The sequence below is a fragment of the Lathamus discolor genome, chromosome 1 (assembly GCF_037157495.1).
Source record: "Lathamus discolor isolate bLatDis1 chromosome 1, bLatDis1.hap1, whole genome shotgun sequence".
Taxonomy (NCBI): domain Eukaryota; kingdom Metazoa; phylum Chordata; class Aves; order Psittaciformes; family Psittacidae; genus Lathamus; species Lathamus discolor.
Genome location: NC_088884.1, coordinates 3,615,741 through 3,643,287, shown reverse-complemented (window position 1 = coordinate 3,643,287; position 27,547 = coordinate 3,615,741). Strand labels below are relative to the sequence as shown.

Sequence of the window (27,547 nt, the reverse complement as noted above, 5' to 3'; positions counted from 1 at the left end):
CCAATGCAACGAGGGAAATAAAACCATTTTGAACTGAGATGTAGCTACAACATCTCCTTTCCTTCGGCCTCTTTGTTCGTTAGCACAGCAGTTCCTGTGTTTCTGTATGATTTTGGCACTGGTTCACAGACTTCTTGCTATGGTCTTTCTGTTCGGTTTTTGGTTTGTTTGGGGTTTTTCTATTTCAATGCCACAGGTGGAGTGTGCCTCAAATACTTCATCTTGCATTAGGATGGTTGTTAATGCACCGAACTTCCTGCCAGTGCCAACATCTGCACCTGTCTTTGATTTTCTTTCTCTTAAGGAAGAAAAAGTCTCAAGGATGGTGGCAGGACCATAACAGGGCATGTTAACATCCTTCCTTCTGCAGGCGCTGTTTCATGACTATGGTCAACCTCAGTCAGCAGTAGAGGTATTTAATGTCACTATTCAATACAGACATCTGCTAAAGGTATTTGGACCCTGAATCATGGAAATGGACTGGAAAAGAGTGTTTTGCTCATCCCTCTGCCTCCTGGCAGACTGACTACATCACCCTTGACATGTCAGTCTAGCCATCTGTCAGGAACGAAGCTTCTTGAGTGCTTCGTGTTATCACATAATCCTTAGAAACGTGGCCAAATCTGTCACAGAGGAGCCTCGCACTGTAACTGGAGTCCACACTGGACATCCACACCGGACATCCACACCGTGCCCCGTGTTTCTCCAGAGCTTGCACTATTATTTAAGGAGAATTAGTGTTTTCTCCACCTTCTTCTGCAGCACTCAACATTTCCTGTGAGGCTCAGCAGATAGGAACTGCCAGATAACTTAATTTTAAGCACACCAACAGCATGAGCCCAGCTGTGGTCCAGAGCTTTCTCCTTGCCCTCAGTCCTTCCAGTAAGTCTGCGAGAATATCTACCCTGTGAACACTCAGCCCACATTTTATAAAGAACAGTACCACAGATGTTTCAGGTAATTCAGCCTTCTCCACACCTTCACAGCTCCATGTTCATTCTGCCTAATAGCTTAAAACCAGAAACGCTCATTTTGCACAACAGAAGCTGTCAGACCTGCAGCTTCTGCTTCATTCTCTGCTCCATCAGCCTTTGCTGCCACGGCTTCACCAAAATCACCCATCAATATCAGCTGTCCCTTCTGAAAATGCTGCATCTGTGCCCCTTCTTGTCAACACCATCGCAACACCAACCTCTATCTCCTTCCCACTCCCAATGCCTCAGGACTCCAGCCACCGCTTCAATTATCTCTGACATATAATTCCCTCTTCCTCAGTCATACTAAAGCTCATTTTAAAACTACACTTAAATAAAGAAACTCTTGTTTCCGTTAGGCTGAAAACTTTCTTCCTGCTTATAGCATTAGAACCTCAGGTGGGTTTCTGAGACACCTTCAATCTGTATCTTCATATCTTTCTGAAAGGATTGAATTCAGAGGCTTACCTCAGTACTGTGGTCCAAAGCTCATTCGATTAACACTACATCCTCCTTGTCTACCGTGCCACTGCCCTCTGCTGAGTTCTCATCCACCACCACAGCAAAAGGGGTCCATGAACATATGGGGCTGTAGCTGGTAATGCTTCTGCTACTGGCGTCCTCTGCTCAAAAGGGACCACAGTCCCCAGGAACCACACTATAGGAACTTCTCCCACAGAGCTATGGGTCCATCTATTGATCTTGACACACTGAAGTCCCCTCCCCTCTTCTCTTTGCCCAAACATGGCAACATACAGCTGGGATACCTGACACCTAGCTTTAGAAATTCACTCTACTGCCTACCCTGTATATATCTGCATATGGACTATTCACCCCACGCTCTCTTCGCAAAAGACAGGAAGAAACAGACCTGCTGGGTTTTCAATTTCTATTATCTCCATGTAGCTGACTAAAATGGGTCAAACTCACGGTGACCTCCAGTGACTCTTTCTCCCCACAGAGAATAGGCAGCTAATTCAGGTAGAGATGTCTGTCTGATGTTTAGGCTTCTGAGACAAGAGGGAATAGCTCCCAGACATGGTGCCTCACCTGCCAGCAGCTAAGTGAATTCGGAGGCCAGCTTATGGGTCTTCATCTGCATCAAGGCACAAATGAACTAACACATGTATTGCAGAAAGAGACAAATAAGATGAGGACACCATGATCGTAGAAACACAGAATGGTTCAGGTTGGAAAGACCTTAAGATCACCCAGTTCCAATCCCCTGCCATGGGCAGGGATGCCTCACACTAGACCATGTTACCGAAGGCTCTGTCCAACCTAGTCTAGAACTTTGCCTAAATATACCATTCTCTGAACTAAAACTCACTGAAACTTTTATTTTTCTTTCTGTGGGGTTTGCATCTGGTCTACAAATACAGCAGAAGGACAGCGTTAATAACTATGAACTGGCAAAACTGACATAAGCTGTATAATTGGTTTTTCTAATTATGAGATATGGCAATTCATCATCCTTTCCAATTTTACTAGAAAATACCTGGTAGAGAAGAACCCTCCTCTGATGCAGATGGGCAGACAGACCTGTTTTCAAGAGACCTTCTCTACCTTATTTGCTCTGAGGTTTTAGTAACAACATCTGTAGTTGCCTTAAGAAACACCCTCCCCTTGTACAAGGGGGAGGAAGGGATGGGGGACCTGAAAACGGAACCTGGAGGATGTACATTCTTTACTATTTCACCAACGTAATAAATCAAAACGTAAATAGCAAGTATTACTGCAAGGGTGGGAGGGGGAAACCTGGGTAAATTCAGCTCTCAACACGCACACCGTCCTGCAAGACAAATCGTGGTGACTCCCACATCAGCATTTGTCTCACTTGTTTCCATGGATAAGTAGGGTATGACCTTGTCTAAATCCCATTCACAAACCAAGCCAGAACAAATCTCTACAAGCCTCAGCTGCTCTTTCTGTTCTCAATGTATCAGACCCAAAATGCCTCCAGTTCCATTCAGACTGATTCTTCCCCTACCACAGCTATTTCTGACTTGTACTGCTGGTTTACATCAGAAGAGGAGGAGGCTCCTCAGCCCATAGAAACTCCGCAGCAAAATCAAATGACCACATCAAAAAACTCCTCAGAAGAAAAAGCTTGGATCCAACTGAAAACATAATCATCTGTAAGTTCAGTTTTTGAAACAAAATAGATGTTTCTGCTCCTAATGCACTCACAGAAGTCTGGAGGAAGGTTCATGGGGATTTGTGGTGCTAGATGGCTTCTTCGTTAATGGGACAGCTGTTGCTGGCTGTGGTGTTCCTGAGTATCCCTGAAGATCATTATCTGCTACTACAAAATCACAGTGTCATTAGAAGTCCAAGCCAAATTAGAACATCCCTTGTGTCAAGGCAAAACTCCAAGAAGCCTGCAAATAAGGAAGAAGTTCTTTACTGTGAGGGTGCTGAGGCGCTGGCATAGGGTGCCCAGAGAAGATGTGGCTGCCCCATCCCTGGCAGTGTTCAAGGCCAGGCTGCACAGAGCCTTGGGTGACATGGTCTAGAGCGAGGTGTCCCTGCCCACAGCAGGGGGGTTGGAACTGGATGATCTTAAGGTCCTTTCCAACACAAACCATTCTGTGACTCCATGTTTCAGGAAAGCTACTTCAGCCTGACGTGTGTGTTTGCAGACAATCCTGCTGCCACTTGCATTTCTCTTTTTAATAAAAAATAAAGGCCACATACTTGGCAGTTTATTTAATTACAGCTTACATTTGGCCTCTCAGACAGAAACATTTAGTTCTCAGTGAGGTTAGTGCTACTGTATGCTTGGTCCCAAGGACAGAATTGGATCCAGAACTGGATCAATGAGGACAGACAGGGGCAGACTACATACCTATACTCTGAGAAAAACCTTACTGTTGTAAGTACATTTGTTAGACGGATTCTTCTCTCATAAAAACGCAGAAGAACTTCACAAAACAATGAGTCAGCCAAAGCCCTTCAGCCAGCCTGCTTTGAGAATACATTCTCTTTCACTCTTGATCCCTGTGGCCCCAAGACAAGCCACATTAATTCGACACTCCCAGTAAATACATGTATGTATAGTGATGCTACAGCCCTTCTAACTGTTGGGTTTCTTTGCTTTTCCAGAAAACATGTGGTGCAGTGACATACCAGGGAGGAACTGCACTTCCTGGCCTGGGGGGGGTGGTGGCTGCTTGCAAGCAGCTATCCAGGCATGACAACAGAAGAGGAATCTGGGTTTGACTTAGAGCTATTGTTTGGGTTGTAAGTTGCTGTACTGTTCCTGGATCTTTATAATGCCTTGTACTTACCAAGGTAAGCAACAGAGGAGTCCAGAAGAGTCTATGCCCTCATTAATGACTTTTTAGGGCTGTGATTTAGTCCACAATACTTGGTCCAGACATAGGAGTGAGGAGCAGATCCATACTAGGACCAGGAAGAGCCATTTCTCTCACCTCTGCTGAGGTCCCAAATTTGTTATATTGCTAGGAGAATTCATTTGTTTCATTACCCCTTTCTGGCTACATCCCTTCCTAAGTGCAAGAGAGAATCTCCTTTATGTCCTGTGGTGGTTATGTCCTGTGATGGTCACAAGGGTCCCACTAAACCCAAACTAGGCAATTTGATCTTGTGAAATGAAGCCACTACTGTTGGGACCAGCAGTGTGTGGGCACACGTGCCCCACACTGACTGGACCAAGATACCTTCTCTGGTCCTAAGAGCAGAAGTACATCCATCCCTTAGGTTTATCTCCCTTCCTTGAAAGATCCTCGTCCATCCTATCTACAGGAACACTTCCTATCATACGCTATTACTCAGTTTCCATGCCAGAGCAATGTTCAAACAGGACACAACCTGACCTGGGACAGTGCTGACACTTAAATGGTCTTGCTGACTGCAGCACAGTACCCGGCCCTGTTGTTTTATTAGCATAGCCAGCCAAATGGGATGCACATGCTCTCAGGAGCACATCCAGTAGCTCACAAAAGCTATCAGGTGGAGCTGTGCATCCTGCACAACGGAAAGGAGAGGGCAGCAAGTCCCAATCCCTTGCTTAGCCCCAGAGATGGTCCAACAAGGAAAAGACCTAAACAGAAGTGAGTCTCTAGTTTAAACCTTCACTCTTCTGCAATAGAGAGGAATGTACTAACTCTCCCCAGCCCCACATCCACCTCTCACCATATATCTATCTGTCTTACACCCACCTCGCTGTAACCAGTGCCACCTTCTCAGGCTGTCTGTCCACAAAGGGCTTTTCCTGCCCCAGATTGCTGTTGTGATGAGGTACACTCACATCTTCTCCCATGCTATCATCAGTGCCTGGAATAACCTTTTCAAATCAGTTTCAAGCATCATTTTCCTGCCTTTCTAAATGACAAAGCCTTCTATTGGGCAGCAGGTGGTAAGAAAGTGGATTTTGTTGCTATAGACAATTCTGTCCAGCATATTTGATATAAAACCACTTTTTCAACTCAAAAAGAAAACATTTTCTGATGAAAATATTATGGGTGTTGCTTTAGGAAACCGAGGTGCAAAGTCTGAAATGGTTTGAATGTACCGTAATGTCTCACGGAAACTATACAAAAGGTTCCCCCATATCCTCATCCTTTCTGTCAAACAGGTTTATCCGAAGGGCCACATCTTCCATGAATATTATTGCCAGGGACACTGGGGATGGAGCCAACACCTTTCTGCATCATGTACAGAGGCCATGGTGCATCCTGGCAGCTCCAGGAAATCAAATGAATGGAAAAGTGCATACTATCTCTAACTAATTTCCTGTGACACAATAATACCATTCCAAATGAAAATGGTTTTCTTGTGGACAAAAATATTTCCATTAAAGAACTAAAAACCTTTAAACATTTTCTGTGTTTTAGAAAGGAAAACACCTTTATTTCTCTTGACCTTTAAAACCAACTGAATCTGTAACCCTGAAGCTTCCAGCTTAGACTCTGATCTTCTAACTTCTTACCTCAGAGCTTGTCAATGCGCCCATGAAGAGCTGTGATCCTGCAATACACAAGGTTGCAAGACTTCCTCCTTCCTTCTGTCTCCTTCTTTCACCATTTCTACTTGCCTATGTACCATGCTTTTGCTACCTATACTATCACTCAGTTATGCATATTGTAAACTCTTCAGGGTCAACTTTACTATGCATTCATGCGCTCATCCTCAGCTCCCGGTCAGGGCAGTTATAATCATGGACTGAGTCCTCCTACTGTCATGTTAGTGAATAATTATAAGGTGCTAAGTATAGAAAGGTTTTTACTGCCACCTTTACATATCATGGAAGATGTTCCAACCATCTCCTATAGGCACCTCTGTTCGATGTCACATCAAATTCTTTAACTGTTCATAGTTTTGCAACCCTGGATGAAAACTGTCTGAATTATGCATCATTGTTGGTGCCTTGCCTGTGCTAGGAGATGATTTCAATGTGGTTTCATAAAGTAATACATATTTCTCATGGAAAAAAAGAACACTTCCTAAAATTGCTTGTTCTGTTTTTCTAATTTGTAAACAGTGGGGATGAGATGCAGGGATTTTTTCTTTCTCTAAACCCAGGTATTCACCAGGCATTACTGATGAGATGCAAACACACATAAAAGATACAGCTTCTCCATAAAGGGTCTCTTCTGCTCCTGGAGAAGGAATGTCATCATCTGATGCAATGTTGGGAAAGCCCTGGCCTTGGCTGACAGAATGAGTCAGAATGATCTTTCCTGCTGCTTTGTTTGAAGACTACACACAGTAACACTGCTCAGTGAAGCTCAGGGCCTGGTTTGGGGAGATCATGAGGTTTTTCACACTGTTCTGCTGGCTGAGATGCCTCTCTTTGTCCGCAAGCACCTCCCAGGCAGTTCAGAGCTACTTTCTCCATAATCTTTACGCAAAGCATGGAGGTCTAACCCCTATTTTAATAGCTAGGTCCAGACTGACAGACTGACAGCTTAGTGACAAAGTGTCAGTCAAACACCTATAGGTTAAACCACTTGGCCATGCTTCAAAAGCATTGCAGAGGACACAGCACAAAGCTGAATCCACCCCATTCTCTTCCCATTGACCTGGCAGGGTCAGGATTCCCTATAATGGTCTCAGCATTTCACTTTCACTTCCCTGCTGAAACAGCAAGCTCAGTAGATGTAACAGAAGTCACAGGACCAATAGAATCCAACTGACAACAATACACAGATGGCCACAGCATTCATAACATCCCTGTTTTCACTCTTTTATTAACTAGAAATGTCTTTGTCTTTAGGGTTGCTATTTCCTGTATATATGCTGTATATTGTTGTATCTCCTGGAGATAAGTGGGACATTTGTACTTGACAGTGATAAGGAAAAGGAGATATGCTTCCTTTGAATGAATGCCAAGCAAATTAAAAGACATAATAATTGAGGCATAAGAGACATAATAACTAGAGGCAATAATAATAAAGGGCAAAGACATAATAACTGAGAAGTAATCCAGCCCACAACAGGTCAAATGCTATGTGGAAATGACCATTCACAAAAAAGACACAGAAAAGTGCTATGTAGAGCTTATCACATGTAAATCTCAGGGCTCTTTAGAGCTCAGATAACCATCAAGAAATTCACTTGAGAGATAACTGAGCCCGACATCCGCACCACACACATGGCACTGTGGTGAGAGAGACAAGGGACGGTTATGTGAAAGCTGCACCATTTCCTTTTATCCTGCCCTGGCTACATCCTATACAGCTGTACACTTGTTCCATTCAGCAGACACAGGAAAAGAGATGAGAAGCTGCATGGAGACTTCAGAGCAGCTTCCAGTATCTGAAGGGGGCTTACAAGGGTGCTGGAGTGGAAGTCTTCACCAGGGACTGTAGCGATAGGACAAGGGGTGATGGGTTTAAACTGAAACAGGGAAGGTTCAGGTTAGATATAAAGAAGAAGTTCATTACTGTGAGGGTGCTGAGCCACTGGAATGGGTTGCCCAGAGAAGTGGCAAATGCTCCACCCCTGCCAGTGTTCAAGGCCAGGTTGGGCAGAGCTTTGGGCAACATGATATACTGTGAGGCACCCCTGGCCAAGACAGGGGGTTGGAACTGAACGATCTTGAGGTCCTTTCCAACCCAAACCATTCTATGACTCTATGATTCTTATACATATTTAGAACTAAAAATGCCCCGTAATGGGACAGCACAATTCTGCCCCAGCAAGCTGCTCTAAAGCAATAGAGTAGCTACAAGGTATGATACAAACCAGACAAGTTATTCGTTGTGAAACCAAGCTGTGCACAATTTGAAGAGCAATCTGGGCTCATTCCACACACATCATTAAAGTTAATAAACATTATCCCTGCTGCTGGATGTGACCTGGATGGTGGTGACAAATGAAAAATCTCTAACAGGCTCAATAAATGCCAAACACAAATAAGCAACAACACAAAAAACACTTTGCAATTGGCTACAGAGGAGGGGTTTGGAGCTTACACTACCTTTATTAGTGTTTTCCTTCCTGCAACCAGGAGTCAGATGCTCTGGTTAGGATGCAACTGCAGGCAAACAGAGAACGACACCACGGAATGGAAACAACCTGTCACTTGGAGGCCACGTGTTAGAGTGCAGGCTAACACACACTGCCTTCTCCTGGTGAATATGTCTATGTGAGAACAGGCAGACAGCACGTGAGTAACCATGTGTGCAAGCTGTAAGTACCTGTGATTACAGGATCAAGGCTCTGGTTTGTCCTATAGATGATTTCAGGCACAGAGGTTTTGGATGTTCATACTAATGTATTGACTTCTATACTGAGGATAACTTTTCCAAAGCTTGGGCAAAGAACAGCACTCTGCTCACAGAAATCCTGGCTTTGGCAAAAAGCAACAGCACAATTTGCAGCCAAGTGTTTCAACTTACATCCACAAACACATGTGTAAAAAGCCAAGAGCAGTTCCTATAGAGCAGCGCTCCTAACAAAGCCCTGAAAGGTGGTCAGTACTTTACCTCCTTCTTAGGCTGCTGCAGAGCTCTTTGCAATTAAACCCTTACAATAAGAGAAGGAACCAAAAAGTTGCTATCAGGAGTTATATTCTTCAGAACAAAGTGGAAGGATATAAGAAGTTCTTTACTGTAAGGGTGGTGAGGCACTGGAATGGGTTGCCCAGGGAGGTTGTGAGTGCTCCATCCCTGGCAGTGTTCAAGGCCAGGCTGGACTAAGCCTTGGGTGGGATGGTTTAATGTGAGGTGTCCCTGCCCATGGCAGGGGGGTTGGAACTGGATGATCTTAAGGTCCTTTGCAACCCAAACTATTCTATGATTCTATGATTCTATGATATACAGAGAATATCCTGGAAAAGAACCCAAGGAGGAACAATAAAAGCTTCCCATGCTGGGAAGCTAAGCTGATGGGGCTCTCCTTCTTCACCTTTCCTTCCTCCTTCTTCACCTTTCCCTGTAAGCTTTTCCTTTGAGATCCTCCACCTCTGATGTGATGCATCCACACACTGCATTAATGAGAAGCTCTGAGAGTCAACTGAGTTGCTTTATTTGAAAGGAAACATACTTGAGATAGGGAAAAAGCTTAGTTCCACCCTCAGTGTAATAACCCTCTGCTCACAGCTCCCCTGTGAACCTGAAAAGTTCTACCCAGTGTAGCAGAATGATGACAAAACCAGCCTGGGCACAGCGGGGGTTGTTGAGATGTAAGATGGAGATACAGAAGGGGGATCTGAACCTTTGATAGGGCTTTGAAACAAATCCCAAAGGACATGTAGAAGTGAGGGGAAAGTCTAAATACTGAGTGATTGCCTATGTGAGGGCAACAGTGACATTATCTCAAAGCAGGGAGTCTTTCAAGTCAAGATTACTTGCTACAATCGTCATGTGTCCTCATAGGGGTTGGCCAAAGAGTCATGCGGGGAAAATGAGGGGTTCCACATGAATGGATGTCAAAGTCTCATGTCCAGTCTGGATAACAATAAAGAGGTAAAGGCAGAGCCCACACTGGGATCCAGATCAACTCTGATCAGGCATTTAGCCACAGGCAGGTGAGCTGCAGGACAGCAGTTGTCCTATGAGGCCATCCCATACCTCCAGTGAATGCAGCCCTGCTCAATGACAGCCAGATGGGACAGGAACCTCCTTGGAGCTGGCTCTCCTTGTTGGTCCCTTGAGCCAACTTCTGAAGTACATTCCCCAAGAATAACTCATAAATACCTGGTGGCCTCAATTGGGATGTGGAGTCCTTTCTTCAATTAAAAAGAAGGATAAAAAAGGAGAGAACTATAAAAAACACAGGTCCAGGGCCTCAAGGGTTTGTCTGTCACAAACACAAAAGTCAGAACATTGCCCTGTTCACCACAAATAGTTCTTCTTTTTTTTTAATAGCAAGTTCAGTGAAACTTTATCTCTTCCTGCCCTCATAACCCTACTAAATAATCTGCTATTAGCACAACTCAACCTAGTGGCTTTCAGCTGCTGTAGTTGTTTGTTACTATTGTTTCATGGGTGGAAATTAAGAAACAGCCTGTAAAATGCTTTCCATCCCTGAGAAGTATCACACTGCTGGAGATGGGAAAGCACAGCTGACTAGTTAGCTGCATTGTAGTTACAATTATAAATGATCTGATTGCACCCAAGAGTTCTTCATCAGCATTCAGTGTGCATGCAGGGAACATAACCCAGGTCCCAAGACCAAGCAGCCAGACTGGGTGTCCTCTCCTTCAGAAGTAAATGAAGCTCACAACACTACGCAGAGGAGGAGGGATGGAGGCAGCTCCTGTCTCTTTACCACTCAGATCTTCTTTCAAACTTACCACAGTGCTGGTGTGTAGCATATTACGAACTCGATTTGACAATGATATACCCAGCTACTGAGATACAGCATCACCTCTAAAACCAGACTTCTATCTGGCTGTTTATAGTGCTATAACCAAAAAACACCTACAAAACATCACAGAACCTGGCGGGGGAAGCTATTTTCCCCTCTATATTTTCCCCTGTTTATTGAATAACGCTTTGGTTGTAGATGGTTTTCATCGTTTCTTTCTCATTTTCCCCTCTCTGTGTTGCATGAAGGCACATGGGAGAAAACAACACTTTGTTAAAGGCAGGAAAAAGTGATCTGATCATGAAACCACAAACACTGGCAAAAGGCAGAAGGTGTAGAGCGTGAAAGTAATTTAAACAATTATTTAAGGCGAAAGGAAAAAAGGGAAAATAAGAAAGAACTCTTCGGTTAACTATCAAGTTGGCAGCTTTGAAACCCCGTAACAGAACCAGAACTGGCAGCTGAAGCAGCGCCCTGAGCAGCGCCCCGAGCAGCGCCCCGGGTACAACGAAATGCCAGCAGCACCAAGGGGTGCCCCAGGCTTTCCCTCTGGCGCTGGTACTCCTGCTCCCGCTGACCCCGGCACATCGCCCCGTCCGAGTAATCCCCCCCCGGCCCCCCAGCACCGCTCCGCGGCCAATACCTTCGCTTGGCTCGGATCAGCCCGCTCCGGCTTAGCTCGGCTTAGCGCGGCGCAGCCAGGCTCAGTTCAGATCAGCTGGGCACAGCCTAATTCAGTTCGGCTCGGCTCCGCTTGGCTCGGCTCAGCCTGGTTCGTTCCAGCTCAGCTCGGCGCAGCCTGGTTCAGGTTGGTTCAGTTCTGCTCGGCTCAGCCTGGTTCAGTTCAGCTCAGCTCAGCTCTGCACAGCCTAGTTCAGCTCAGCTCAGCTCAGCCCAGCAGGGCTTGAGCCCACTTCAGCCCAGCTCGCACTGCCCGGCTCGGCGCAAAGCTGCCCGCTGCCACCACCGGGACTCCCCCCGCCGCCTCTTCCTCCTCCGTTTCCTCCTCCTCGGCGCCACCCCGCTGCGCTCCCTCCCTTTGTTTGCCCCCAGAATGTCCCATCCCACAGTTCTCGGTGCTGGCTGGGGGTGAGCATCGCGTCCTGTCCTGCGAGGGACTCTGCCTTGGGGCTGGGCACATGTAACCCCTTGTGTAGACAGGGAAACCTCGGCAAACAAATGCTTGCCAAGGAGAATGAGATAAAGAGGACAAACTCGATGCTTTCAGGCTGCAGAGCCTTGTTGTGGCTGGCAGGGGAGGTTTGCGGGGGGATGCAGAGGGGAAGTCAGTAGGGAAGTCTTTTCTTGTTCATCTGTCCCATCGTGCCACATTCTTGGCCATGGGTGTTTGAAACTTCTCTCATCCAGGCGGGCCCAGTCTCAGATGAGGTCGTTGTGTGAAAGAGGGATGGGCAATACCTGTTCAGGGCACCCTTTTCAGGGCTTGAGGTAGGTTTTGCTCAGGACATCCCCTGGGAGATCTTCTCAGCTCCACTAATCCTGTGGCTTCCTCCTGTGCTGTAAGATTAGGCGTGATGCTGGGGGTTGTGGACAGGTGAATCTGGAGGGGGAAACTGGTCGGGGAACCTAGGAAGGGAGCAACAAGAAGGAAAGGAAACCCCAGAAACGTGGGAGCCAAATTATTTTGGAGAAGACAGTGTGAAATCCTCCTGTCCTGCAGGAGCACATCAGACCTGTGAGACTAGTGGGCTTCGCTGCTGCTAAGTCAAACAAATACAACTACAGCTATGGCAAGGAGATCTGCAGATGTACCTCACACCCCTGATGAAACCATCAAAGATATGAGACCATGTTCAGGTACCTTCTGTGGGTCTTAAGGCTCTAATGAAGAAGAATCTCAAATCAAATCTCTACAAGGTCAATGCACCATTAGAGGTGCATAAAATAACCACCTGATGGACCTGTAGAAGATGTTTTGTTTGAACTCATCCAAATGAGGTGGTTTAGGACCTTGTAAGTGGTCACTTTAAACACCTGAGATGGTTCTTTGAATACCATTGTGATAATTTTGCCCATGCCGCTGTTCCTTACAATGTAAAGTATGCATTAAAGTAAAGAAAATGAAGGCAAGACAAAGGGAAACAATTCCGGGATTTTGGAAACCAGGGGAAATGAATTGCTTTCAAAGAGTGGTTCTCTTCCATTTTCAATTGGAGTATAATACCTATTCCTGTTAACAGCAGGAGAGAAAAAGGCATTTCATGAGGCAGATGATTTTGCATTTTGATTGCTCACACATCATTAATTCATGTATCCATCCTTCCTGTCTTCATCAGAGTCCATTATGTTTGAGGGGCAAGAGATGTGTTGATACCACAAGCATTCAGAAGAGGTTCTTTCTCCACAGGTAACGGTGAGCTGTAGATAATTCAAATCCCATGTATTCCCATCCCAAGCTTAAGTTTTCATCTCCTCTGGTTGCTGATGCTGTTGCTACAATTTGTACAGGAAAGTGATGTTTGGAGGACCGTTGTTTCTACCTGCACTTACACTAGTGAAGTGCAAGCTTCAGGCATCATAGTGGAATATCCAGCTGTGATGCAGCCCCAAGCTCTTTCCCCCATTCCCTGATCCCCTTGATATTGCCCCCCATATATACCAGATCCCACCTGGGGGAGAACATGGCACAGCAGCTGGTTATATGGGGATCACTTTGCCTACAGGAGCTTTTGCAAATAAAGATTTAGGCTCAGGATTACTTTTGTGTATCACATAAAACAGCACATCAGGCCACTTAGCTCAGCATAGGGCAGAAAAAGGTTTTGGCCTGAGTTATCTCCTAGCAAAAAATCTGGCTGTGCAACAACAAGGTCTCAGAGCAGGAAAAATCCTTGTCGGGACAGTGCCTGCCTCAAGGAAAGGGGCATTCGCCCATCCTGTCCCTCTTGTACCTCCATGGTACATCCTGTCCCAAAGCTCTATTCCCTTAACGTGTAACCTAAACCTTCCTTGCTGTGATTTAAGCCCATGTCTAGATATGGAATCAGAATGGTTTGGGTTGGAAAAGTTCTTTAAAGGTTATCTAATCCAACCCCCAGCAATGAGCAGGGACATCTTCAACTCAATCCTGTCCACCAAAGACACAGAGAACAGACTTTCCCCTTGTTTTTCACAGCAGTTTTTTGCCTGCTTAGAACCAACAGCCCTGTAGTCTGGGAGGTGTCTTCCATATTCATTACCCAGTTGACACAGAGCTTCCACTGAAACATGCTTCAAGCACTGTATATTATTATTGTCATTTAACTTGTAGAACTAATCAGGCATCGCCTTCTACAACAGGCGAGGCCACTCCTGTGGGTGTAGGTATTTGGAAACCAAAAGCCCTTAAAGCTGCACCTTTCTGGTGGAAAATATCACCACAAGCCATAGTGTTTTCTTTCCTGTGTTTGCAAACCACCCACATTTTCAGTAAGAAAGAAGAAATCAAACTGATTGAGCATTTGGGCAATGGGCCATTCTGGGGAGTTCCAATCTCAAAATATTTGATCACTAGTTTGGGTTTGAAGGATGATTACTTGCAAGTTATTGTTCATTGAAAAGAGGTGTGGGGAAAAAATAACAAGGGAGCACACGTAATAACTGCTGTGGAAGAAGGTAAAATGTTCCTCTGTGCTTTAAATAAATTGAAACTCAGTTAATGAGTCAATACGCTTGAAAAATAAAGAAGAAGATCTAGCAGGTTAAACATTTCCAATGTTAAAATAACGTGAAAATTAGGCTTTTTTATTTTCTTTCTCCCCCTAAGGGTTTTCATTTCTGCTGAAAGTGTGCACTGCATGCTAACACCAGGTTTACATTTCAGTTTCCATCATAAAGAAAGAGCTTGGAAAGGACTAGAGGGGTCACTTCATCCTTTCTACTATACGGTGGGTTCAGTGCTCCCCAAACCACCCATTCCCAAGTGAGGTCTGTTACACATTTCCATCTTGGCATCTCTCCAGCTTCTGCAGAAGAGGACAGGAAAAGCAGTGAGCAAACCAAACCACTTCCAAAATACTGTGTGATGGTGCATATCTCCCAGGCTTCACCAGAAAAGGCTGAGTAATTATGGGAGAATCTTTCTAGAGGGTCAAGCCTGATTTTACTTCCTTTGAACTCTTTGGCTGGAGATGTGCATTGTCCCTTTCAAGCTATCAAAAGAAACAAATCAACTGGGATGCTGCTCTTATCACTGGTGATGTTGCAGTACCCTCCATGAGTTGTTAGTCCCATATCAAAGACCACTCGAAGAAATGATGCAAGATGTGTTCCTGGTCCATAAAGTTTGCTAAGCTGTGATTTTATAAAGGTTCTAAGTCATTTTTGGGCTCTATGCTATGGTTTGTCAGCAGTCATGAGCTGGTAGCATTCATAGAACAAACTAAGTTGGAAAAGACCTTTAAGATCATCAAGTCCAAAAAGTATTCAAAAGAATCAATTTAAGAAGATGCATAAAGTGCATTTTAAGGCAGAGATTGAGGGAGGCAAAGCTGCTTCCTGCCCTCACTTGCTGGTTCCCACATTCTGCCTCTCTCCTGTCTGTGTCCTACCTTCCTACCCTGGGTCATGGCTTCCTCACTCTGCTGACTCAGTCAATTGCCTCGCCACGCTCTCAGCCAGAGCAGCAAAGCTGACTGGATTTAAGAAAACACAAGCAAAGCAAGCTGAAAAGAAGAATAAGAAAACGGGTTGCTCTTTGCTTTCAACAGGCATCATTTTCACAGGGCATGGCCACATGAAGGGCTGAGTTATCATAGCGGTGAAGAGAGGTGTGAGCGGGTGAAATCCTCCCCAGCCAGCTCCATAGCCAAAAGGTTCATGGTGCATTGCCACACACTCCTGTTGACACCACATGAGAGGTATGCTGCTTTGAGACTGATAGAAAAGTATGAAGTAATCTGTGATTAGAAGCTCCTGTCCTGGAGAATAGTCCCCTATTGCTTGTGTGAAAGCAATAAATACCCTTTCACAATCTTCTGCATAGACAACATCTCTATGAAAGGAGATCATTGAAACTTGATGATGGACTTCATGATCTTAAAGGTCTTTTCCAACACAGTTGTTTCTATGATTCTGTGAAGGCCAGCTCCAAACTTGGCCTTTTCCTATGCCAGGACATTACCTGTTGACCACCCTTGGAGGCAGATTGCCCAATTTGGGGTCCCAGGGCTGCCGACACACATATTTTGCCATTTCTGGCTCCTTTGGTAACGTTAATGTGTTGCACAGGAAAATCTGAAGCAAATCAACAGTAGTCATCTTTGAAATCACAGAGTCACAGAAAGGCTGAGGATGGAATGCACCTCAGGAGGTCATCTCGTTCAGCCTTCTTGCTCAGACAGTGCCATGTAGAGCTGGTTGCCCAGGACCACTTCCAGACAGCTTTTGAATGCCTCCAAGGATGGAGACTCCACAACCTTTTTGAACAACCAAATGACATTGGGCTCATTTTGTAATGTATTTATGTATCCTCTGTATTTACTGTTTTCCCAGTTAAAAGAACTTCCATTTAAATTCAGTTGGGATTAGTACAAGTCTTTGCCCACGGGGGTCACAGTGGTGAAGAGATGAACAGGATTTCAAGTGTGTCCACATTTATCTTTGTAGCTTGCACTGATATTCAGCACAATTCATTAATGAATTAATGACAGAAGCAGCTGCGGGTGGTGAAGACTTGGCCAAAGAATGAGCTGATTTGTCATGGGGAAGACTCCAGGAGCTGTGGGTATCTGGTAGATGCCCACACAACTGCGGATGGAGATGTAAGCACAAAGCAGACTCTTTCACCAAAGGTGTATGCAGACACTCAGTAGTGGTCTTCACAATCTCAGTAGTGTTTTTTCTAAGAAAGGCTTTGATAGAAGTCATCAGTGAGACGTGGTTCAAAACATGCAGTAGCCTAAGCCTCTTAACCCCTGACTCAGCTACTTTGCCTCCCTCCCAACCTAACATGGGGATGCTGAGCATCTCCTCGCTGCGCTGCCATCCTTATACTCCACTTTTCTGCACCAGTATCACTTCCTAGTTAGTAGCAGCCAGCAGAAAGCCAGCCCCTTCTGTACTTTCCACCTCTCCTTTGTAACCTCTCCATGATCAGGTGTCAACCCAAGATGACCTGTGAAGGTCTTTGCCTTATTTCTCTGAATTCTCTCTGTTTCTCACAATTCTGCTAATTATTTTGAATTGGCCCATTCACAAGAAACGAGGACTCCAGCAGAAATGGTTGTTTTCCAGTGAAATTTTGCTAATAATGACTTATTCAGTTGGGTCTTGTGGTGTGCATGTTCCTTCATTTCCCAGAAATCTGTCTTCTCCGCTGCAGAGTTAACGTAAGCTGGGGTGAACCAAGGCTGCTGATGGTAACATTTCAGACCTGACCTCCTTGTGGTGAATATTTTGGGTGAGGAGTGGGTATGCTGGCTTGCTTGCTTTTGGTGGTTAAGGTGAAAAATCGAAACTTTTTCTTCTCAGTGCTACAAAAATGTCTGATGTGAGTGTATTTACCACCAGTGCTGGCTAATGGAAACATATGAGGCTCTGGTGAAGGGAACCATTGTATGTGCTTTTTATTACGGCCACAATATCCTCAAAAGGATGAATTTCCAATTTCCTCTGTTCATCGGAGGATGGAAAGATACTCTTTCCACCAACGACCACAACTTTGGGACACCCTGCAAGAGACATGATGAACTCATTTTCAGCAGCATGGAAGAGAATAAGATTAGATAACGTTAAACATGTCAGCTTCCCTCTGAAAACCAAGTGTGCTCAGGCCAGCTCTGGCAGCAGGAGAGGTGGTCCTCCTAGTTAAATGCAACAAAGATCTCATATAGGATCAGGAGGAGGTACTTGGAGCATTGTTCTGAGCAATTACAACATTAGGAAGGTGGCTGAAGGTAAGCAAAGCAATCACAGAATCCCACTGGTTTGGGTTGGAAGGGACCTTAAAGCTCATCCGGTTCTAACCCCCTGCCACAGGCAGGAACCCCTTCCACTGGAGCAGCTTGCGCCAAGCCCCTGTGTCCAACCTGGCCTTGAACACTGCCAGGGATGGGGCAGCCACAGCTTCTCTGGGCACCCTGTGCCAGCGCCTCAGCACCCTCACAGGGAAGAGCTTCTGCCTAAGAGCTCATCTCAGTCTCCCCTCAGGCAGGTTAAAGCCATTCCCCTTGGCCTGTCCCTACAGGCCCTTGTCCCAAGCCCCTCTCCAGGTTTCCTGCAGCCCCTTTAGGCACTGGAGCTGCTCTCAGGTCTCCCCTTTAGGAGCCTTCTCTTCTCCAGGCTGCCCCAGCCCAGCTCTCTCAGCCTGGCTCCAGAGCAGAGCTGCTCCAGCCCTCGCAGCATCTCCATGGACTCCCGTGGACTCTATGATCCTCTCTCTCTGTCACTGTCCACAGTCAATGGGTTATAACCCACTTAAGTACCCAAGTTTCTGCAGCACTGCTATCAGGAGCAGAAATAAGATTTCAGTGAGGGAAGAAGTAAACGGCAGAACCATTCATTGCTACTTTCCTACAAATGACTCAAGGCCACTCCACCAACCCTTTAGAAACATAGCTCTCTGCTTTGTGTGATCCTCATGTCTGCTGTGGTCAAGGGGTCTGTCAGGATAGACAGAAGCAAGAAAACCTCTGACGCTGTGTTTGGAGACCAGAGGAGAAGAGAAGGAAATGAAGGACAGATCAGTGCTGTAGGTGACCTTCAGTACCCTGCCTAAGCCATGAAGTGTGGAGAGATGAGCAGGCGGTGAGGGAGGGACCGGAAGAGCTCATGTACAGTGTGGTGGTGGTTCAGGGCAGCACACAGTGAAGACATTTGCTTTGGGTAGGTGTGAACACAGAGGATGTTGCCTCACTCGGGTTGGTTTTGGGGATGCCGGTGCTTCTGCTGCCTGTACAGTGCGGAAATACCTGAGCTCATCTGAAACAAGCTCTTGTAGCTCTTTCAAGGAGTCGCTCTGTGACAGTACAGGTGAGGGGAAGGAAGAGCTGATTGATCACATCAGAAGTCCATATCTGTGCATTAGATCACGTTCTTCATCATGTGCTGTCCTGATTACTGCAGCAGCAAAGTTGCAGCTTTGGAATAACCTAACAACAGGCTGTAAGTTCTCTGGACCCCTGGCACATAATAAACCCTGGGATGCTGTATCCTCAGTGTTCTTTTGTGTGCTGGTAAAAAAATGAAAGCCATGGTACTACTTTGTGATCTGGTCACATCTCTGTTTAGAGAAGGTCAGGATCTCAAGGTTGAAAAGACCTTGGAACACCTTTTCCCATAGGAAAAGGGACTTACACATTTACCTCAATTACCCAGTCCTGGAGCATTCACTTGTTATTCTAAGTAGGTCACCGCAGCAGCAGCTCAGGCTATTTTGTCTTAGGCAGATTTGGTTTGAACACTTTGCTTTCCAGACAAGGATAAACACTAAAGTGTATGAATGATCTTTTAGCTCTGGCTTCATTTCATTCTTAGAGTGAGCTCTTAGGAAGGATTAGATGCTGGAAGCCTGCTTGGTAGTGCCTGCTAATGAGAAGAAAAACAAAAGATGGAGAGTAAAAACAAAACTACAATTGCTTTTCTGCTGTCTAATCCAAAGTAGTTTATCCTGTGATTTCCTTGGGGATAACTAAGATAAAGCCCAAACATACCCTGAAATGAAATGACTGTATAGAAGGTACCCCATGCAGAAGGCAAGTACTGCACTCCAGCTGTACTTGATGTCTGTTTTGAAGGCTTAAGTGGGACTTAGGTAATAAGTAGCCTTTGTGTTTTATCTTTCAGCACAGCCTTGCAGATTTGGTCTTAATCCAATTGTAGCGTAAGGCATCAAGGTCCTGTAACACTCAGAAGTAACAACTGCAACCCGCAACTCTTTTCATTTATGCCTCTGGATTGTACTCAAATGCTCTTACAATCTCTGAGCACTCTTCCATGCACAGTGGATTTAGTCAGAAGTCTTTCTTCATGTGAGGGAATCCAGGGCTCCATTTCTTAGCAACAGAAGAGACTTCATTTTCTTGAAGTCCCAGAATGAACAAGGCTGAAGAGCCAGAGGAATCGTGCAGTGGCAAAAGTGGTTTTAAAAGGTCACTGCACATAAAATCAGGTCCTACCTACCAACCCTGTGAAATTCAGCAGCTCCTTTAATATTAATTGTGGACTTCACTAAAAGTCACTGCATGTTTGAAAATGTCACTGCACAGACTCTCAATTCATGGTCTTTCTTAGGCCACAGCATGTTCAATAATGGGGAATCAGCTTCATATTGCAGCTGGAAGGTCATGTGGCACACAGAGCCCTGACTTTGTGTGATGTCAGTTCACTTAGCGTCGCAGACTATGCATCTGGCTTTGTAATTTCCTTCTGGTAGCGTCCCTCTATTCCCTCAGTTCTTTTTCAGTTGAGTATTCAAGCTCTCTGGGACAGCAATTGTCACTTCCACAGGTCTGGACATGTTTTGGCATGATAGCTTTTCACCATGGCCAATATCAAGATGCTAGTAAATATGAATGGTAGATAATAACTGTGATGATAAGGCAGCGTATATATTCCCTTTAGGAATTGCACCTTTGGCTGATGAAATTCATGTCTAGAACCAGAAGCTATGTGGACTGATCTGTGCTTGGAGTTTACTAGGAGAGTAATGTAAGATGCAGGCTAAGAGCCTGGTTTAAGAGGAAAACCCCACGTTTTATTAAGAGCCAGAAAACTTTGAATAGTGAAACCATTGTGCATCAATCATAAGGCAAACAAACAACAAAAAGTAAGATATTCGTGCATACAAATCCATATGCATACATAGAATCACAGAATTATTTAGGTTGGAAAAGACCTTAAAGGTCATAGCAACCAAAAGTAAACCTAATTGCTAACTAACCTAAAAAACACTGCCAATCATATCCATACATAATCTGCAGAAATATTTAGATGCGGGGCAGTAGCAAGGGCATCATCTACACATGATACTAAAAGAGCCTATGTATATATACACAACACCCCCAGACAACCCAGGACATTGCCACAAGTGTCTGTATCTCAGACCAAGTGAAAAACCTCATCATCTGCAGCAGCAGAGAAAACAGGAGGTGGCAGCAGCTTAGATGCCCAGATGGCTGAGGAGAGCTGCAATAGAACAGTCTTGTGTCCTATCTGTCTAGGCAAGTATTTATACGTGTGTGGATTTGTATTCTTCACCAGTCTCACTACTGGTTTTGAAAATATTCTTATTGCACTTGTCCAGATATTGGAAGAGGAGGAACATGCTTTGTAGTACCAACTAATCCAGGGAAGCCATTTCAGGCTGTTATACCTGTACAGCCATTTCCCCCTCTCTAAGTGTGACCTACTCTTCTGTTCTTGAACCTTTTATCCTTGCTTCAGTGCTACTGTGCTTGAGTCACCACCAGTCCCTCAGCTGAGAAGACTTACGGACACAAGGAAAAATTAGGAAAATGGCAGAGATGGGCACAGACATGCGCAGTTAGAGACAGTATAGGAGACTGTTCAGAGGGTGCATGTCTGGTTTTGGGGAGATAATCTGGAAAACATGGAGCAGGAGGTGGAGGTGATAGAAAGCTACAGCAGCATCCCAGGATGACACTGCACAGCCATTTCCGTGCCACTTAAACAGAATTGATGCAGTTTTGCTTTTGTTGTTCCTGTTAAGGACTGTGGGACTGTGCAGGAGGTGGCTGCTCCTGTCTAACCTGCCCATGTGTCCCACATCTCATTCTCCAGGCTCTGCCTTAGAAATGGCACTAGCTCCCCAGCTGACCAAGCAGAGGACTGTCATCTATGCATTGGAGGAGTTGTACCACTAACTTACACTGCCAAGCCACTCACTGCATCTGGCCTTCTCCTCCAACCTAAACTTTGAGGTATCACTTCTATGATTGCACAGGTCCATTTGCCTGTTCTTCATCAGCCTGCTCTGATGAAGATTTGTACCACTCTGATTTGTACCACTTGCTCAGACAGTGTGGTTGCCCTCCCTGTGACCACTTTGTTCAGTTTGAGTAGGGACTGGTTTTCTGTTTGCACAATACCCAGCAGTATAAAGAGAGAAAGGGGAAGTGGTCACTTGTGACAGGGCACTGGGCACTATAATAAGCAGAGGCTGATGATACATCTGAGGCTGAAAGGAAAGGCAGGAAGTGCTTGTTTGTATGAATAGGTTTTATTCTAATTCATGTGACATATATCCATGCTAGTATGGGATAAGGTAGTGGCAACCTAGAGCAGTGAGCACACTGAAGGCCAAGGTAGAACAAAGATGGATAACCAGATCTCCATCCAACCTTCTAGATGTGCAGTTAGTCTTCCAAAGCAGTTCAGTGGTTAAACTATAGACCACAATAAAATCAAAGGGATCATTTTCGTGTGTGTGTGTGTGTGTGACTTTCACTTTGAATCCTTCTGCACTCAGTTTGACACAAAGGGAAGAACAGAGCAGCCACTACTCAACCCAGCGGGGCAGAAGAAATCAAAAGTCAAGGTCTTCACCGGCAAATTAGAAGTGATTTAGTGACTAGCTCCTGGTTTAAAGTGTGTCACCCAACAGTCTCATGGGTATCTTTGGAGTGCCACCCAAGAACATAATACGGGATATGCTTGCTTTTGGTAAGCGCCTCAGATTCTATAATAATTCAAACAACATGCTCGACATTAGTAAGAACTAGTTATCATGCACGGAGTTTCAGTTTCACTGTGATCGCCTTATCTGAATACAAATCTGAACCCTCCGCACAACCTCACATATAGCTTAGGGCACAAAAACACCAAACATGCTGTTTATTGCTGTACCACCTAATCATGTTTTTCTAAGCTATTTTTTCACTGGCAGATTGTTGGTTTACTGCTTCCCAGGGTAGAAGAGCAGTGATTTGGGTTTGCTCTTTGCTGTCATGGAGTTGAGTGTCCACATAGTCATCAGGGTCACTGGGACATATGAACAGGTCCCAGAGAGGAAACTCAGGCATCCTAAAAGAGCTTTTTCACACTCTCAGCTGCTGTAAACAGTAAATAACAATGCTATGCTTTGTCCTAGGTGAGGATTTTCCTTTAAAGGTTGCAAGCATTTCAGTAGTGATGTGTTCCTCATTGTGGATTAGGAACCCATTGTGCTTGGTGCTGCAAGTTATGAGAAATTTCTGGCTCTAAAATTTGAATGTCAGATGTCTTCATTCAAATAATGAAGTGGCCTCACATCGAGTACATGAGTGACTCACATATAGTAAGGATTTGCAACTCAGAATCTTCTCTGTTTAGGTTAAACAAGTAACAGGCAATAGGACAAGAGGAAACAGCCTCAAGCGCTGTTAACAGTGCCCCAAAGCAGTGGGGGAGTCCCTGGAAGTGTTCACGCATCATGTAGATAAGGCCCTCAGTGCAATAAGTTAGTGGTGGCCTTGGCAGTGCTGGGGAACAGTTGGACTTGATCTTAAAGGTCTTTTCCAACCTGGTTGATTCTATGATTCTATGATTCATGTCTTCCCGCAGCTGTTGATCTGAAGTGTACAATTCAGAACAAAAATCCTGCAAGATGGATGATAGCTGAACAGCAGCTAGCAAGCCCTTGATCAAATCACCGTCATAAAGCCCACCCTGGAAAGCTTTGAGCCAAGAAACTGCCTCTTCTTTGGGCATAGAAAAGTCAATGTTTCCAATGGCAATTTGTTATTGGAGTTTGTGGCCAGTTTTTATTACCCTAGGATGGGGAAAAAAGAACAGAATAAAGCTGTTGTCTTTTAAAGCAATCTTTCCTGTCAATATAGGCCAACAGTTTACAGAGGTTTGAACACCTCATTTCAAGTATCATGCCAGGAGCTCAACTCCATGCTGCAAGTTGTTTAATTAGCCACATTAATCCACTAAGTGATGGCAAAATGTTTAATAATGATGTTTATCTGCATTGCAAGGAATCTTTGTTGTTTAATTAGGAGATAATTGATGATAGTACAGAGAGTACCTGGTTATAAAAGACTTTTGCATGTCAATTGGGCTTGTGCTCAGCTCAATACAATAGGTTTTAAATGGCCTGTTCAAATTAATTACCATTATTATTACAGTACATAGATTTCAGAGGGGCCATTATTCATGAAAAAAATTTAGTTTCTCACTCCTTTAGATCTAACTAATTAGACATAGTGATAATGAAAGGTACCTGGAAGGAATGGTGAATCTGACACGGAATTAGCCATAGTGTGGCAGTGACTGAGGAATCAGCTCCATGGGGGACCTTGGACATGGAACTGTTGAGGCTCCATTTGGCTATTGCTTTTCATGTAGCTACGATTTAAGCCTGAATACTCATGTAGATCTGTGCTTTGAAATCCAGGAGGGTCTTTAGCACTAAAGATGGTTGTCTTGGCTGAGATGATGATGTCTGTCAAAGTCAAGGTCCTCTTTTAGTCATTCCCACCATGGAAGTAATTTTGGGTGAGCTAAGCCCTCACTAAGTCAGTGGCTGCCTCTTGATGGACTTTGAGGGCTTTCGGCTTGTGTCCTATGGAAAGCCTGAAGGGCAAAACTCAGATAGAAAAAGTACTGAAGACAACTGGGAGGGGAGAAGGCCAGCTGTGGATTCCTCAAGTCCCTGGAGGTTTGGGACAGGAGAGAGCGTCCTGACAGCGTTAGACTGTCAGTGGCAAAAATAGCTCTTACAGGACTCTGCTGAGCACAAGGAAACTGAAGTGATGCTATGCTTTCGTACAGGAGGTCAGTATTTGGCTTCACTTCTCCTTCATAACCTGGCAGAGCACAGCCACTGTTCGACGTGCTACAGTGCGAATCATGTTCACTACATTGTTTGCAAAGTCAGAAGTATGTATGGGAGTTGAACATCAAAGAACACATAGGAAAAGCAAGTATTTGAAGACAATAAGTCGTTGCCATGGCATTTCAGTAGCTTCTAATGATTGCTGCAGGTTTGCTAAAGCTGGAAGTTTGGCAGTCCTGCTTTGCCTTAGTTGACTCACATGGGTCATATTCTTCTCCTCTAAATTTAGTTATCTCCCTGTGAGGAGCCTGCTGAGGCTCTATGGTTTGTCATTGGAGATCTAGTCAATAGTCAGTAGAATTTAAAGTGCAATTTAATTGACTGGACGTGGACATTTACTTCAGAGTGTGACAAACCGCACCATGAGCATCATTGATTGTTTGCCTTCTTGACACATATGCAATCAAGCTTAATCCTTTTACCAATCAATCTATTTCAGCATCTCATTCTCTTTACCACTAGAAAGATAATTTTCATTAACATCAACCCAAATCAACCACAATAAACTTGAAGCCTCTGACTTCTTATCCTGTGATATGACACAGACTTACAAAATCACAAGCGTCAATGAGACAACATGCAAGAGATGATTGCTCACAGTCTTTTCTAGTACAAGAATGTCAAATTATCATCTAATTATATGAAAGGGATAGGTTCGAGCAAACATTCAGGTGTCATTCTTCATGCAGCGTGCAAGACCTGTAATTAAGTTGTGAAACCTCTCACTGGGGTATGTTGTGACCCCTGAAAGCTTAGGTTTAAAAAGGTTTAAAAAGCACTTAGGTAAATAAACAGATAAAAATCCCTTGAGGGTTATGAAATTTCAGTAGAGACCCTCTCTGACTTAGGAAGTCCTGGAAATACAAGTTGCTGGAGGCCAAGGGTGTTGAAGGAAAGTATTACTGCGTATAATTTTCGCTAGCTCATTTGCCATCAGTAACACTCAAAGACTAAAGACTCCAGCCTGCACTAGATTTGTCTTACTGATAAATTACTCCAATTCAGTTTACTTTTCCTTGTAGATGATGTTTAATTAGCTTCCAAGGTCTTTCTTGCTGTCCTCTTCTGTTCCACAGCTTTCTTGAAGAGCAAGGCTCCAAGCTGGACCTCGTTTTACATGCGTACAACATATTTACCTCACCCAATTTTTATTGCAGCTTGTGCTGTCATTTCTACATCCCAAAGTGCTGTTTCCTTCAGGTATAGGTATCTCCTGCAAACAGACACAGGCCAGTTTAAATCTATGGTATGCACTTGAAGGAGTCCAGCGCAGAGCCACGAAGATGATTAAGGGAGTGGAACATCTCCCTTATGAGGAGAGGCTGAGGGAGCTGGGTCTCTTTAGCTTGGAGAAGAGGAGACTGAGGGGTGACCTCATCAATGTTTACAAATATGTAAAGGGTAGGTGTCAGGATGATGGAGCTAGGCTTTTTTCAGTGATATCCAGTGATAGGACAAGGGGCAATGGGTGTAAACTGGAGCATAGGAAGTTCCACGTTAACATCAGGAAGAACTTCTTTACTGTAAGAGTGACAGAGCACTGGAACAGGTTGCCCAGGGGGGTTGTGGAGTCTCCTACACTGGAGATATTCAAGGCCCGCCTGGACAAGTTCCTGTGTGATGTACTGTAGGTTACCCTGCTCTTGCAGGGGGGTTGGACTAGATGATCTTTTGAGGTCCCTTCCAACCCTTGGGATTCTGTGATTCTGTGATTCTGTGATATAAGAACATCTGCTCTGCCAACATGCTAATAGAGGAAGGAGAGGGAGGGATTCAAAGTCTTGTGAGCTTTCCAGGTAAATCCATTTCTATGAAGATGTGGCTATCCATTGCTAGTTGTCCTTAGCATATACCACCCTGTCCCTGGTAAATGTGGCTGGTATACTGAACTATGTCAGTTACATGGTTAAAGGACCAGAATATGGTTATTGCACATCTGCATTTAATTCTTGTAGCTGCCAGAGATTTCATGTGTGGCCTCCCTCTCCTGATTGATGAATTTATGTGATACCCGTTGCCATGGTTTAAGCTACTTACTAGGACTGCTCCTGCTGAACCCAGGACACCTGTGCCTCCACATCTGTCTTGTCTGATGGACTTGTCAGACACCCCAAGTGCTGAGACCTCTCTGTGCTGCTGTTAGTCTTACTTTTGACTTGTTTCTGATACTTTATTCAGTAAAGCCTGAAGCTCTTGACTCTTCATGAAGTGTTAGATGTAGATCTAAACTCAAGCTTTTAGGCTTGGGGTCAATTTCTAGTTATGAGACAGATGTTATTTGCATAGACTTTCTTGCTTCAAAATCATGTGCTCCTATGAATTAGCACAGATCTAATGAAGAGCATTTATTTCATGGCACTTTCCAATAATTCCCAGCTACACTTTATAGCAAACGTTACGTTCTAACAAATACCCTCTATAGAGGCATTGCCTTTGGAAATCTTGTAGGAGTGGAATATGATTATAAGGAAAAAACATGCAAAGGTTAAAGCAGAGAGTTGTTTTGAGGCATTTTCGTATCTGAACATCTTGATCTTTGTCATAATTTGTATTCAAACATGTTATGTTTGCTAAATAAAGGCTTAAAAATCAAAGTTGGTAAAATACTTCAGGAACGAACTGGTTGGCTGTAATGTGCCAGACTGCTCTTTAACTTTTCTTGGCATTTACAGCTTTATCACTTGCTGGGTTGCACTTAAATATCACATTCTTGGCAGAAAATGGAGCTGATTTTGTAGCAGGGTGCCTGGACTTTGAGGGTGTCAGACTGTTGCTCTGTCATACGTTTCTAGTGCAATTTTAGACAAGGTGAAGTATCATGCTATCACTCTCAGCTTCTAGCCACACATCCGGAAAGGCATAGGTCCTATGTAGCCAGCCATAGCTCAATGTCTCACACACCCTGGGTCTCAGATAGCTCCAGGCATCCAAATTTAAGTAAGTGAAACAAACCCTGGCCCATTTTCATGAGAATTCAATATCTTAGTGATTGCTTTAGGAGCATTGCTGTTTA

General features: G+C 44.5%; 1 protein-coding gene across 3 annotated transcripts in view; it reads right to left on the bottom strand.

Annotated features, from left to right (window-relative positions):
• Nucleotides 1–11,724, bottom strand: part of PRKCQ (protein kinase C theta) — a 64,941-nt gene extending 53,217 nt beyond the window's left edge. For all 3 annotated transcript variants that reach the window (XM_065669510.1, XM_065669477.1, XM_065669591.1), the window contains exon 1: nt 11,398–11,724. The gene's annotated coding sequence lies outside the window, so the exon portion shown is untranslated. The remainder of the gene's footprint in view (nt 1–11,397) is intronic.
• Between the last annotated feature and the right edge of the window lie 15,823 nt (nt 11,725–27,547).